Below are 14055 nucleotides of genomic sequence, written 5' to 3' on the forward strand. Positions count from 1 at the left end.
CTGAGCAAAAACCTGAAAAGTAAGAGTCACCAGAAATTCGTACCCTTTTAAACCACTGATATAACTTGCAGGACTTGTTCTGCTTTGTTATTTCCTGTAAAACAGGGATGGTAGCAGGACCCAAGGCACAATGTAAAAGATAGATTGTGGGGTGGGGTTGGTTGACGTAGAGTTGAGAGATGTAAATACCAATGCAGTTAGATTATAGAAAGCATCCTTGCTATTTCAAATATCCATAAGTGGTGTAACAATATAGTCTCGGCCACTGGTGCCATAACAAAACTGTCTCGTTAAGTTTTGCAAAGAGCAGAGCTGTGAAGTTGATTTGTCTGTAATAACACAAACATTATTGTATGAAAACAATAACTTTTGATAAACCTAACCATCACTAATCTGCATCATTACCATAAAATGATCAGCACAGGCTATTAACTGTCTCATCCTAAAGCGAAAGCTCAAATGCTTCACTCCTATACACTCATCTAATGCATCTATTACTACATTCAAGCAATACCTGCCAGCTGATGTTTTAATTGTTTTCCTTATTTAAATTCAAAAGTCTGCATTGTTTAGACTGTCCACTCCTTAAACCCACAAATTACCTACCTCTTTCAATTAATAATCAATTAAAGGGGCTCCATGTAAGAATCAGAAATTGCTTGTAACAGTGACACCTGTGGCCGTTAAGTCAACGACAGTCAGCAGCCGGTTGCTTGCGCTTGTGCTCGTACTATGAAGATGCAAGCGAGCATCGGCGATAAAAGTGAGACGACACACACTAGACTGAACGGGATTGACAGCTAAAACCACAATATCACTATATTTCACTTAAATTTACTTGGCAGTTGAGTACCTTGCCAGGTATTAATATTTCTATCTTTGGACAGATTTTGGCACTGCGATAACATCACAACTGTACAAGATCCAGTCATGAAACTATACAGGTGTATAATTGAGATAAATAAAATGAAGGCCGAGTTCGAAGATAGGAGTGGTCTGAGTAAGGGCGCCTTCAGTAGGGGGGTAGGAAGTGGGTGGGGTCCGTTGGCCACACCATTCTACGCCCCTAGTCTGATTTGGTTTTGCAGCTTGTGTGATTCCATCGCAATAAGTTCTCTTGTGTTCTCTGTATCTCATACACAGCCTGTGGTCACCAGTGGCTTAGGCAGAAATCACATCATCATCAGAGGTAATGTTACAGGCACCAACAAGATGAACATTAACAGCATCACATAGCCTGGCAGGACGGCCACATAGTCACACCCACACTGCCGACAGACGCAACAGCATTATTAATCAAGCATATGGTACACCAGCACCAACAAGCCCAGTAACGTTCAGTCTTTACATAACTGGTATATAGCAAATCCAAAACACCACTGATTCTAAATGTTCAAATTTGCCATTTCGCTGACCTATTAATGTAAAATGTTTTCTTTTTATCTATGTAAAAAAAGAGAGACAAAAAGAATAACTTGAAAAACAACAGGGTTATTTCAAAGGTAACATTTTAATACTTTATTGATTAACAAAGATACACATATTTATTATTCCCCTTCTCATAGAGGAAAAAACAGTATTCAATTCAAGTGTTAATCAATTACAATCAATAACCCTTTTACATTTTATGATAGTACCCAGACATTTTTAAATGTATTCAGTAATCCACTTACCACACTATTCACTTGATACTGAATGATTCTGCAAAACCCAACATTATATTTAATGGCAACTTATTTAAAGGATCGATAACAATATTGTTTTCTTATAATATTCACGTGGCAAATGTGCTGTCATTAAGGTAAACCTCCTAAAGCTACATGGTTATGGTTAGAGAAAGATCATCTTCATTGTTAAATATGTCCAAAAGTAATGGTGAGTATCAGACGTGATATGAATCATTGGTCTTCAGCATCAAGATCAGGTTACCTCCATACCCTTAGCTTTTGGCACCACACTTAACTGCACACTTCTTCCTTCATTCACACTTAACAATGGCATTGGATGTAACTTGTGTCCTGCGTTTAATTGGAAATAAATATTTAAGGAGTTGATGTTGACTCTGAAATATTAGAAAAAGCAGAGGTTGTAGTCAGTAAAATTATCTGAAGTGAAAGTAACTTCACAAGTTCAAAAAACAGTCTTTAAAAGTAAGCTACTTCCCAACCTTGAGCCCACATTGTACTTTCATATTTAAAAATTACTAGAGAATTACAAATATGTTATCGTGACATGTATTTAGTTATTTAACAGATTAAAATATGTAAACAATAAATTCATAAAGTTTGACTTTTAAGCCTCCAATAACTTACGTGCAGAAATGCTGATGGATATAACGTTCAGGGAGAAAGAAGGGCTTGTAAGCGCATTGGTGAATGCTAAAGTTACATTGCTTGCTGAAGGAACTGAGTTTTTATTTTTGAACACAAGGGTCGAGTCGACAACCACTGATCCCTTACTACAATGACAAAGAGAGAAAGCTTTTTAAAAGTAGGTAAAGGGCAAATGTCTGGCAAAACTTAGTCAGTGATTGAAATTCAGTCTTACGTTAGTGCGTTAACGATGGAGCGAAGGAAAGATGGTCCATACACATTTGCACCCACTCTGTTTACCTGAAAGACAACATGACAAAAACAATACATAAATACAACATATGTCTGCAAGCACCAATGAACAGCTTACTACAAATGCAAGTTCCCTGATTGCCCTGCAAGACAGGGATGTGGCTATGGTTTGAAGACAATGGCGATTGAGCCACAATGGGATCTGGGTTCACTTTAGGGGACGTAACTAACTTGCAGCCAGTGAGAACAGAAAAAGAAATACCTTCCAATATAATGCAATAATCACTGTGTGCATTATGGAAATGTATATATTAAATTCTTAAAACATGGCTGCTATAAACTGTATTCAAATACGCTGTAACATTGGCTTTTGTTGTTTCCGTAGGAAAGTTATGGGGACAGACTAAATGATTAATGTACATCAATGCAAAAGTATAACATGAGTGTTCCTATATTCTGTGTGCACGCTGATAAGAGCTTTTTCCCAAAATAAAATATTTGCTGATTATTTGCACTTAAATTTAGAAGATGCTTCTCTGTCTAATGATGCCCATGGAATATTATTGTTACAGAATTAAATCACAATTTAATTGCAGTACACTGTTACAGTGCAAAGACATCTTACCTCTTTGACCACCATTGCGACTAAAATCTGATACGCCTCTGAGGATGAGTTGGAGAGATCTGATGTGAATGTTTGGTTGAGACTAAACTTAAGGTCGACAGTTCCTTCACTGGACGTAGGAGGATCTGTTGATGCAGTGGTGGTGGTTTCTGTGGTTGTAGCAGTTGCTGTAGTTGTAGTTGTTGCAGCAGTGGAAGCAGCAGAAGAAGAAGAGGCTGTACAAATACCAATGGGTTATCAATTATTATGGCACTGTAACATGCATGTAATTTAAACAGATTGATGAACAGATTAATTCAATTAGATTTTTAAATTTCCAATTACTTACTTGCATTAACAGTGCCTGATATAATGTTCAGGGAGGCAGAGCTGCTCGTAAATACACTGCGGAGTTCTGTAGTTGTATTGCTTACTGAAGGAACTGAGCTGTCATCATTGAACACAAGCGTCGTGTCGACAACCACTGATCCACTCCTTTAATGAAAAAGAGAAAAAGCAACACTTTTAAAAAGCAAGTGACTGGCAAATGTGCAGAAAAATATAAGCAAGTGATTGAAATTGAATCTTACGTGAATGAGTTAACGATTGAGCGTCTGTAAGATGATCCATACACATCTGTACAGGCTTTTTTTACCTGAAAGACAACATTACTGTATTTTGCAATGTAATGGTTTAGAAAAAAATTTACAAATTTTGCTCTGTTTAATTTGGAGGCTGTTACATCTTACATGCTATATTCTGCCTACATAATATGTTTACAAAATTAAAGAACATCTACCAGACTCTACTTCCAAAAATATTGGGTAAAATAAGGTATACAATGGGGTATTGAAACAAAAAGATTAGCTTTTGGTGAGTCACATTGGCAATTGTGGGGACAAATAGAATGGCCAAATTTCCAAGTACTGTACATCAACGCAAGAACAGTAGAAACATCAGTATATTCAGTGTGCAAAGGGATCAGATTTATTTCCAAAGAGAAAAAGATAAATATACTTCTTTGTCGGGTGATCCTTATAGAATCTTTTTTTTTTTTTGGTGTAAAAAGCATATTTTTATATCATCTTACCTCTTTGACCACTTCTGCAGCCAAAGTCTGGTATGCCGTCGAAGATGAGTTTGAGAGATCTGATGTAAATGTTTGATTGAGACTAAACTCAAACCCAAGGGTTCCCTCACTGGATGTAGGAGGATCTGTTCATGCAGTGGTGGTTGAAGTAGCTGGTGCAGCAGTGGTAGTGGCTGTTGCATTGGGAGGAGCAGTTGGAGCAGCAGTTGGGGCAGCATTAGGAGCTGCAGTTGGAGCCGCTGAAACATTGGGAGCCATTGTCGGGGCAGCAGTTGGGGCATCTGTAGCATTAGGAGCTGCAGTTGGAGCTGCTGTAACATTGGTAGCCATTGTCGGGGCAGCAGTTGGGGCATCTGTAGCATTAGGAGCTGCAGTTGGAGCTGCTGTAATATTGGAAGCAGCAGTTTGGGCAGCAGTTGGGACATCTGTAGCATTAGGAGCTGCAGTTGGAGCCGCTGTAACATTGGGAGCAGCTGTTGGAGCAGCAGTTGGGGCATCTGTAGCATTAGGAGCTGCAGTTGGAGCCGCTGTAACATTGGGAGCCATTGTCGGGGCAGCAGTTGGGGCAGCTGTAGCATTAGGAGCTGCAGTTGGAGCCGCTGTAACATTGGGAGCCATTGTCGGGGCAGCAGTTGGGGCATCTGTAACATTAAGAGCTGCAGTTGGAGCCGCTGTAACATTGGGAGCCATTGTCGGGGCAGCAGTTGGGGCATCTGTAGCATTAGGAGCTGCAGTTGGAGCCGCTGTAACATTGGGAGCAGCAGTTGGAGCAGCAGTTATGGCAGCTGTAGCATTAGGAGCAGCAGTTGGAGCCACTGTAACATTGGGAGCAGCTGTTGGAGCAGCAGTTGGGGCATCTGTAGCATTAGGAGCTGCAGTTGGAGCCGCTGTAACATTGGGAGCAGCTGTTGGAGCAGCAGTTGGGGCATCTGTAGCATTAGGAGCTGCAGTTGGAGCCGCTGTAACATTGGGAGCCATTGTCGGGGCAGCAGTTGGGGCATCTGTAGCATTAGGAGCTGCAGTTGGAGCTGCTGTAACATTGGAAGCAGCAGTTGGAGCAGCAGTTGGGGCATCTGTAGCATTAGGAGCTGCAGTTGCAGCTGCTGTAACATTGGAAGCAGCAGTTTGGGCAGCAGTTGGGGCATCTGTAGCATTAGGAGCTGCAGTTGGAGCCGCTGTAACATTGGGAGCAACTGTTGGAGCAGCAGTTGGGGCATCTGTAGCATTAGGAGCTGCAGTTGGAGCCGCTGTAACATTGGAAGCAGCTGTTGGAGCAGCAGTTGGGGCATCTGTAGCATTAGGAGCTGCAGAATAAATAAATATGACATTAGAGCAAGACAGGTTGAGAATGACACAGACTGACCGGAAATGACATTGTCATGAAACGTAAAGCAAAACAAGTTTATTCATATAAGAACCAATACCAATGTCAAAATCTATCAAAAGTTGTATATGTCACAGCAATAGATTAATTGTTGAAGCTAAGGGTCATGTTGACTGGTGGTGAGGACATATCTACCAGCAAAATCAAAAGTGAAAAGAATATGTTGCTATACCTGAAAATAAAGTTGTGAGAACTGGTTGTGGTGAGGTTGTATTTAATGATGGTATCATTGTATCTCCTCGTGGAGAGGTAACATTTACTGTTGGTGGTGCTGTGTTGTCATGTATTGAGGTTGCATCCATCGGTGTTGATGTTGAATTGACTGAACGCGAGGTCATATAGCCAAGTGGTGAGGTTGTGTTTCCTTGTGGTGAGGTAGTATGGATTGTTTGTGAGGTCATGTTTACTGGTGGTGAGGTCATGTAGACTGGGAATGAGGTCATGTTGACAGGTAAAGAGGTCATGTGGGCTATGGGTGAGGTTGCATTGACTGGTCTTGAGGTTATGGGGACTGATGGGGAGGTTACATTGACTGATGGTGAGGTAATATGAAAAGTTTGTGAGGTCATGGTGACTGGTGACGAGGTCATGTAGACTGGGGATGAGGTCATGTTGACAGGTGAAGAGGTCATGGGGGCTAATGGTGAGGTTGCATTGATTAGTGATGGTGAGGTCATGTGGACTGACTTTGATTGGATAAAACAAAATAAGTTGGTACTAAATATCTCAAAAAACAAATCCATTATTCTGGGATCTAGTCATAAGCTGTCATCTATGCCCACACTAAATCTCTACTTGGACGGTGAACCTATATAGCATGTGGATAAGGTCACATTACTGGGACTAACTATAGTCAATCAATTGTCATGGGTAGAGCACATTGACACAATTGTCAGGAAAATGGGAAATGGCATCTCCATGGCAAGAAAATGTCTTCCGTATGTTCCAGCACACATTCTGGGACAAGTAGTTAAATCTTTAAGTTTAAGCGACCTGGACTATTGCTCTCCTGTAAGGTCTTCTGCACCGAAAAGTGTACTGCGGAAACTACAAATTGCCCAAAACAGAGCTGCAAGACTAGTCTTACACTGCCCCATGAGAAGGAACACAGACAGCACGCATCATAAACTGTCATGTTTACCAGTAGAGAAAAGACTCACCTTAAGCACAGCGACATTCTTTAGTAAAAGCATTCATTCTACTAACCCCGAGTTTTTATACAGTCAAATTACCAAATGCAGGGTCGTTCACAGTCATTTCACTAGAACAGCAGGTGATGGCCAAATCCTGTTACCTCACCCAAAATCGAATGCCTTAAAAAAGACGGTCATTTATTGTGTCATCAATCATTGGAATAGCTGCCCTCTTTACATCCGTCAATCCTCTAACAAATCCTCATTTAAATACCATCTAAGAATACATTACTTAAGCAGCTGATCGATAGTCCAGTGTTGGTCATGTATGGTTTTTCTTTTGTTCCTTTTCCCTGATGATGGGCTTTGAGGCTAAATGGTTGTGGAAAATGTGTATGAATGTGAAATTTATATATGTTTGGAAAATGTTTATGTTATTAGTGTAACACAAATATGATGTTGTATATAGTATGTATGTGATAAATGTAATATACTTAATTTTCGGACCCCAGGAAAACTATCTGGTGCCATTGGTATCAGCTAATGGGGATCCTTTTTAAATAAATAAATAAATACATTGTTTTTAGTATATTCTCCAGCACATATTGTTTGCCCATTTCTTATTGCTGTCTTGAAAGAAAGTACAGTAGTATCATGTTACCTGCTGTCACATTAGAGGTGGTAGCTGACGCGGAAGTTGTTCCCATTAGTCCTGTAGAGAAAAATGTCACAAAGATCAAACCTAAATTCAGCCCAATTCAAAATTATGTTATTTTAAAGTGTTATAAATTAGTCTCCTTGAAACCCGCCCACTATATTCTCTCTCCCTCTCTCTCTCTCTCTGTCGTGCACGCACGGACACAAACACACACACACACGCACATAAATACCTGCTAATAGGAGAAGGAATATAAGAGGATCCATCCTGACTTTTTCTGGTTCCTGTGAAATACAAAGGACATTAAAAATACATTTTGAATACATTTCAGTATGAAGAACAAATGTCCACACTGATGTCATTCTCATATACACTCTGTTTCCAGTTTATTGGGTACACCTAGATTAAAACTAATGCAGTCTAATAAAAGAGCTCCGCAATAAAACCTACCTTCATGAAGGTTACAATGTTCAGTTAGTTTTAGTAGAAACTGTTTGAGAGATGTGTTGATTCGACTGAATGGCCAGTTGGAGGTTATAGCTTTTCAGTGCTGTTATATTGCATTGTAGTATTAAAACTTCAGTAGGCAGAAAGTTTTTGGCATCATTGGGCAAAAATTCCATAATTACCTTTCAACATATTGTAATTCAAGTGCTCTGAGAGAAAACTAGACTTCTGCACCTCCTCATGGCTCTGTTTTCAGGATTTAAAAAATCTAGCCCGTGAAGGGAGACTTTGGCCAATCACAGGTCATTTCAGAGTTCCCATTGAGCGTTCCTATTGGCTGTGCTCCGGCTGGTGGGCAGTGCTTGGTATTTCCTTGACTGATCTCAACATGGCTGCCGGCGGGTCAAAAAAGTTCTCATTTTACAGCTAAACAGTAAACTACAACATGTTTCTGAAAACATTTGAGGTGAGAAATAGGCATTACAGTAACAGGAGGACACAGAGGCACAGGATTTTTTTCAGATTACCTGTCTCATGTACTACTGTCAGGATATAGTGACCGTTTTTATAAAAATACGTTTTTAAACATATTTGCTCTATTTCTACCCACTGCTGCTTTAAGAGGTATTTGTAATATTTTGTCGACCCCATTTATATCAATGAGGATGGTGAATATGAGAAACACCTCTCACTATATCATAATACAATTCAGCAACACCACAAAGTACAGCCTCCAAAATGACTATAAAGTTGAATCAACACCTCTATAAAACTGTTTCTACAAAAAAATAACTTTATAACCCTTTTGAATGTAAGATGTATTGCAGAGCTGTTGTATTAGGCTGCATTAGTATTAACAAGGTGTACCTAATTAACTGGTAACTAAGCCTATGATATAGCAACTCAAATGTTATAACAGAACAAGAGTGCTTTTGATGTAATGGCTCTGGTTTTCTATCATCTTCCTCTGTGTGCTAATGACTCACTGATAAACTCATCCTTGTGATTTAGCGGATGCTTAAAAGACATATAACACATTTTGAGAATGTCTCACACTCATGGCAACAATCTGGAGAGACAAGTTTGTGTAACTTTACCATATCTCACTTTGTCAGATAGCATCACACCTCGGGGCTGTTCAAGATTCCAACAACAGGCGTATCCCGCCCTCACAAGACTACTGAAGAATTTCGCAAAGGATTTTCTTTTAGATTCTTTTAAATAAACCCAGAATTTATGCACAGCATAAAATCATAATGTGATCCATTCAGATTTCTCAAAGGAAATAATTAAGGTTACTGCTGACCAGTTTATGTGGCATATTGTTTCTTTGTGGAGTCAATTCTAATTTCTGCCATATTAATTTAGAAGTTGTGGGGAAAGGATCAAATCACACTATAAATAATATTCTGATAATTCTTTGACAAGAACATGATTCTGATAAGCTAAACTCTGTTAAAAAGAGCAGTTGTGGTTGCTTTCAAAGGCACTTTGAAAACAGCTAACTTTGTCAACAGCTAAACAGATATTCACTACTTTTCATATAGGCCGGAATCAGAAAGAGTCAGTCAAACACCTGATTTGTGGTACCACGCTGATGTTCAGCTTAGTAGAGAATGACAAAACAAATAAAGAGACAAGCAAGATAGCAGTCAAGATAATTATGAAGAGAAGTGATTTTGTCTCAATTGGATTGTGATCTGGACTCTGACTCTGCCACCTCCGGGCTTTAACATTTTATTATCACCTGATAATGATACAGTTATGGTTAGTATGGCTATTAAGATCAGACAGAAAAATAAATGAATCTGTTCAACTCCCTAAATATCCTGATCTGTATAAGCCATGAGTGTACCAACCTTTCAGTTTGAGTTTCATGAGTGTCAGTGATAAACTGAATATTTATATTCAAAGTAATTATCAGAATACATTTCAATACTTGTATATACAGTATTTTTGTATTTTCATGTCATAAACATTGATATATATTTGTCAAATAAAGCAATTGTCTTTACAAGGGTTAAATTCACTGAAATTCCTATTAGACAATCAGAGCTGCTACAGCACAAGAACTCTTACTGAGAGCAGCCACACCCTGACAAGCCAATTACAATCCGTCAGTGTTGAGTATATAGGTTACTATACTGTATGTTTAACTGTTACAGCCTTCAGAATAATATGCATTATTTTTATCAATGATTTGTTCATGAGGATGTTTTTCTTTTTATTTAAGAAGTTGTGGTATATTGACACATTGGAAATCAAAAGTGTGTCTGAGCAAAAACCTGAAAAGTAAGAGTCACCAGAAATTCGTACCCTTTTAAACCACTGATATAACTTGCAGGACTTGTTCTGCTTTGTTATTTCCTGTAAAACAGGGATGGTAGCAGGACCCAAGGCACAATGTAAAAGATAGATTGTGGGGTGGGGTTGGTTGACGTAGAGTTGAGAGATGTAAATACCAATGCAGTTAGATTATAGAAAGCATCCTTGCTATTTCAAATATCCATAAGTGGTGTAACAATATAGTCTCGGCCACTGGTGCCATAACAAAACTGTCTCGTTAAGTTTTGCAAAGAGCAGAGCTGTGAAGTTGATTTGTCTGTAATAACACAAACATTATTGTATGAAAACAATAACTTTTGATAAACCTAACCATCACTAATCTGCATCATTACCATAAAATGATCAGCACAGGCTATTAACTGTCTCATCCTAAAGCGAAAGCTCAAATGCTTCACTCCTATACACTCATCTAATGCATCTATTACTACATTCAAGCAATACCTGCCAGCTGATGTTTTAATTGTTTTCCTTATTTAAATTCAAAAGTCTGCATTGTTTAGACTGTCCACTCCTTAAACCCACAAATTACCTACCTCTTTCAATTAATAATCAATTAAAGGGGCTCCATGTAAGAATCAGAAATTGCTTGTAACAGTGACACCTGTGGCCGTTAAGTCAACGACAGTCAGCAGCCGGTTGCTTGCGCTTGTGCTCGTACTATGAAGATGCAAGCGAGCATCGGCGATAACAGTGAGACGACACACACTAGACTGAACGGGATTGACAGCTAAAACCACAATATCACTATATTTCACTTAAATTTACTTGGCAGTTGAGTACCTTGCCAGGTATTAATATTTCTATCTTTGGACAGATTTTGGCACTGCGATAACATCACAACCGTACAAGATCCAGTCATGAAACTTTACAGGTGTATAATTGAGATAAATAAAATGAAGGCCGAGTTCGAAGATAGGAGTGGTCTGAGTAAGGGCGCCTTCAGTAGGGGGGTAGGAAGTGGGTGGGGTCCGTTGGCCACACCATTCTACGCCCCTAGTCTGATTTGGTTTTGCAGCTGGTGTGATTCCATCGCAATAAGTTCTCTTGTGTTCTCTGTATCTCATACACAGCCTGTGGTCACCAGTGGCTTAGGCAGAAATCACATCATCATCAGTGGTAATGTTACAGGCACCAACAAGATGAACATTAACAGCATCACATAGCCTGGCAGGACGGCCACATATTCACACCCACACTGCCGACAGACGCAACAGCATTATTAATCAAGCATATGGTACACCAGCACCAACAAGCCCAGTAACGTTCAGTCTTTACATAACTGGTATATAGCAAATCCAAAACACCACTGATTCTAAATGTTCAAATTTGCCATTTCGCTGACCTATTAATGTAAAATGTTTTCTTTTTATCTATGTAAAAAAAGAGAGACAAAAAGAATAACTTGAAAAACAACAGGGTTATTTCAAAGGTAACATTTTAATACTTTATTGATTAACAAAGATACACATATTTATTATTCCCCTTCTCATAGAGGAAAAAACAGTATTCAATTCAAGTGTTAATCAATTACAATCAATAACCCTTTTACATTTTATGATAGTACCCAGACATTTTTAAATGTATTCAGTAATCCACTTACCACACTATTCACTTGATACTGAATGATTCTGCAAAACCCAACATTATATTTAATGGCAACTTATTTAAAGGATCGATAACAATATTGTTTTCTTATAATATTCACGTGGCAAATGTGCTGTCATTAAGGTAAACCTCCTAAAGCTACATGGTTATGGTTAGAGAAAGATCATCTTCATTGTTAAATATGTCCAAAAGTAATGGTGAGTATCAGACGTGATATGAATCATTGGTCTTCAGCATCAAGATCAGGTTACCTCCATACCCTTAGCTTTTGGCACCACACTTAACTGCACACTTCTTCCTTCATTCACACTTAACAATGGCATTGGATGTAACTTGTGTTCTGCGTTTAATTGGAAATAAATATTTAAGGAGTTGATGTTGACTCTGAAATATTAGAAAAAGCAGAGGTTGTAGTCAGTAAAATTATCTGAAGTGAAAGTAACTTCACAAGTTCAAAAAACAGTCTTTAAAAGTAAGCTACTTCCCAACCTTGAGCCCACATTGTACTTTCATATTTAAAAATGACCAGAGAATTACAAATATGTTATCGTGACATGTATTTAGTTATTTAACAGATTAAAATATGTAAACAATAAATTCATAAAGTTTGACTTTTAAGCCTCCAATAACTTACGTGCAGAAACGCTGGTGGATATAATGTTCAGGGAGGAAGAAGGGCTTGTAAGCGCATTGGTGAATTCTGAAGTAATATTGCTTGCTGAAGGAACTGAGTTTTTATCTTTGAACACAAGGGTCGAGTCGACAACCACTGATCCCTTCCTACAGTGACAAAGAGAGAAAGCATTTTAAAAGTAGGTAAAACGCAAATGTCTGGCAAAACTTAGTCAGTGATTGAAATTCAGTCTTACGTTAGTGCGTTAACGATGGAGCGAAGGAAAGATGGTCCATACACATTTGCACCCACTCTGTTTAGCTGAAAGACAACATGACAAAAACAATACATAAATACAACATATGTCTGCAAGCACCAATGAACAGCTTACTACAAATGCAAGTTCCCTGATTGCCCTGCAAGACAGGGATGTGGCTATGGTTTGAAGACAATGGCGATTGAGCCACAATGGGATCTGGGCTCACTTTAGGGGACGTAACTAACTTGCAGCCAGTGAGAACAGAAAAAGAAATACCTTCCAATATAATGCAATAATCACTGTGTGCATTATGGAAATGTATATATTAAATTCTTAAAACATGGCTGCTATATACTGTATTCAAATACGCTGTAACATTGGCTTTTGTTGTTTCCGTAGGAAAGTTATGGGGACAGACTAAATGATTAATGTACATCAATGCAAAAGTATAACATGAGTGTTCCTATATTCTGTGTGCACGCTGATAAGAGCTTTTTCCCAAAATAAAATATTTGCTGATTATTTGCACTTAAATTTAGAAGATGCTTCTCTGTCTAATGATGCCCATGGAATATTATTGTTAGAAAATAAAATCAAAATTTATTTGCAGTACACTGTTACAGTGCAAAGACATCTTACCTCTTTGACCACCATTGCGACTAAAATCTGATACGCCTCTGAGGATGAGTTGGAGAGATCTGATGTGAATGTTTGGTTGAGACTAAACTTAAGGTCGACAGTTCCTTCACTGGACGTAGGAGGATCTGTTGATGCAGTGGTGGTGGTTTCTGTGGTTGTAGCAGTTGCTGTAGTTCTAGTTGTTGCAGCAGTGGAAGCAGCAGAAGAAGAAGAGGCTGTACAAATACCAATGGGTTATCAATTATTATGGCACTGTAACATGCATGTAATTTAAACAGATTGATGAACAGATTAATTCAATTAGATTTTTAAATTTCCAATTACTTACTTGCATTAACAGTGCCTGATATAATGTTCAGGGAGGTAGAGCTGCTCGTAAATACACTGCGGAGTTCTGTAGTTGCATTGCTTATTGAAGGAACTGAGCTGTCATCATTGAACACAAGCGTCGTGTCGACAACCACTGATCCACTCCTTTAATGAAAAAGAGAAAAAGCAACACTTTTAAAAAGCAAGTGACTGGCAAATGTGCAGAAAAATATAAGCAAGTGATTGAAATTGAATCTTACGTGAATGAGTTAACGATTGAGCGTCTGTAAGATGATCCATACACATCTGTACAGGCTTTGTTTACCTGAAAGACAACATTACTGTATTTTGCAATGTAATGGTTTAGAAAAAAATTTACAAATTTTGCTCTGTTTAATTTGGAG

The sequence above is a fragment of the Sebastes fasciatus genome, chromosome 3, assembly GCF_043250625.1.
Source record: "Sebastes fasciatus isolate fSebFas1 chromosome 3, fSebFas1.pri, whole genome shotgun sequence".
Taxonomy (NCBI): domain Eukaryota; kingdom Metazoa; phylum Chordata; class Actinopteri; order Perciformes; family Sebastidae; genus Sebastes; species Sebastes fasciatus.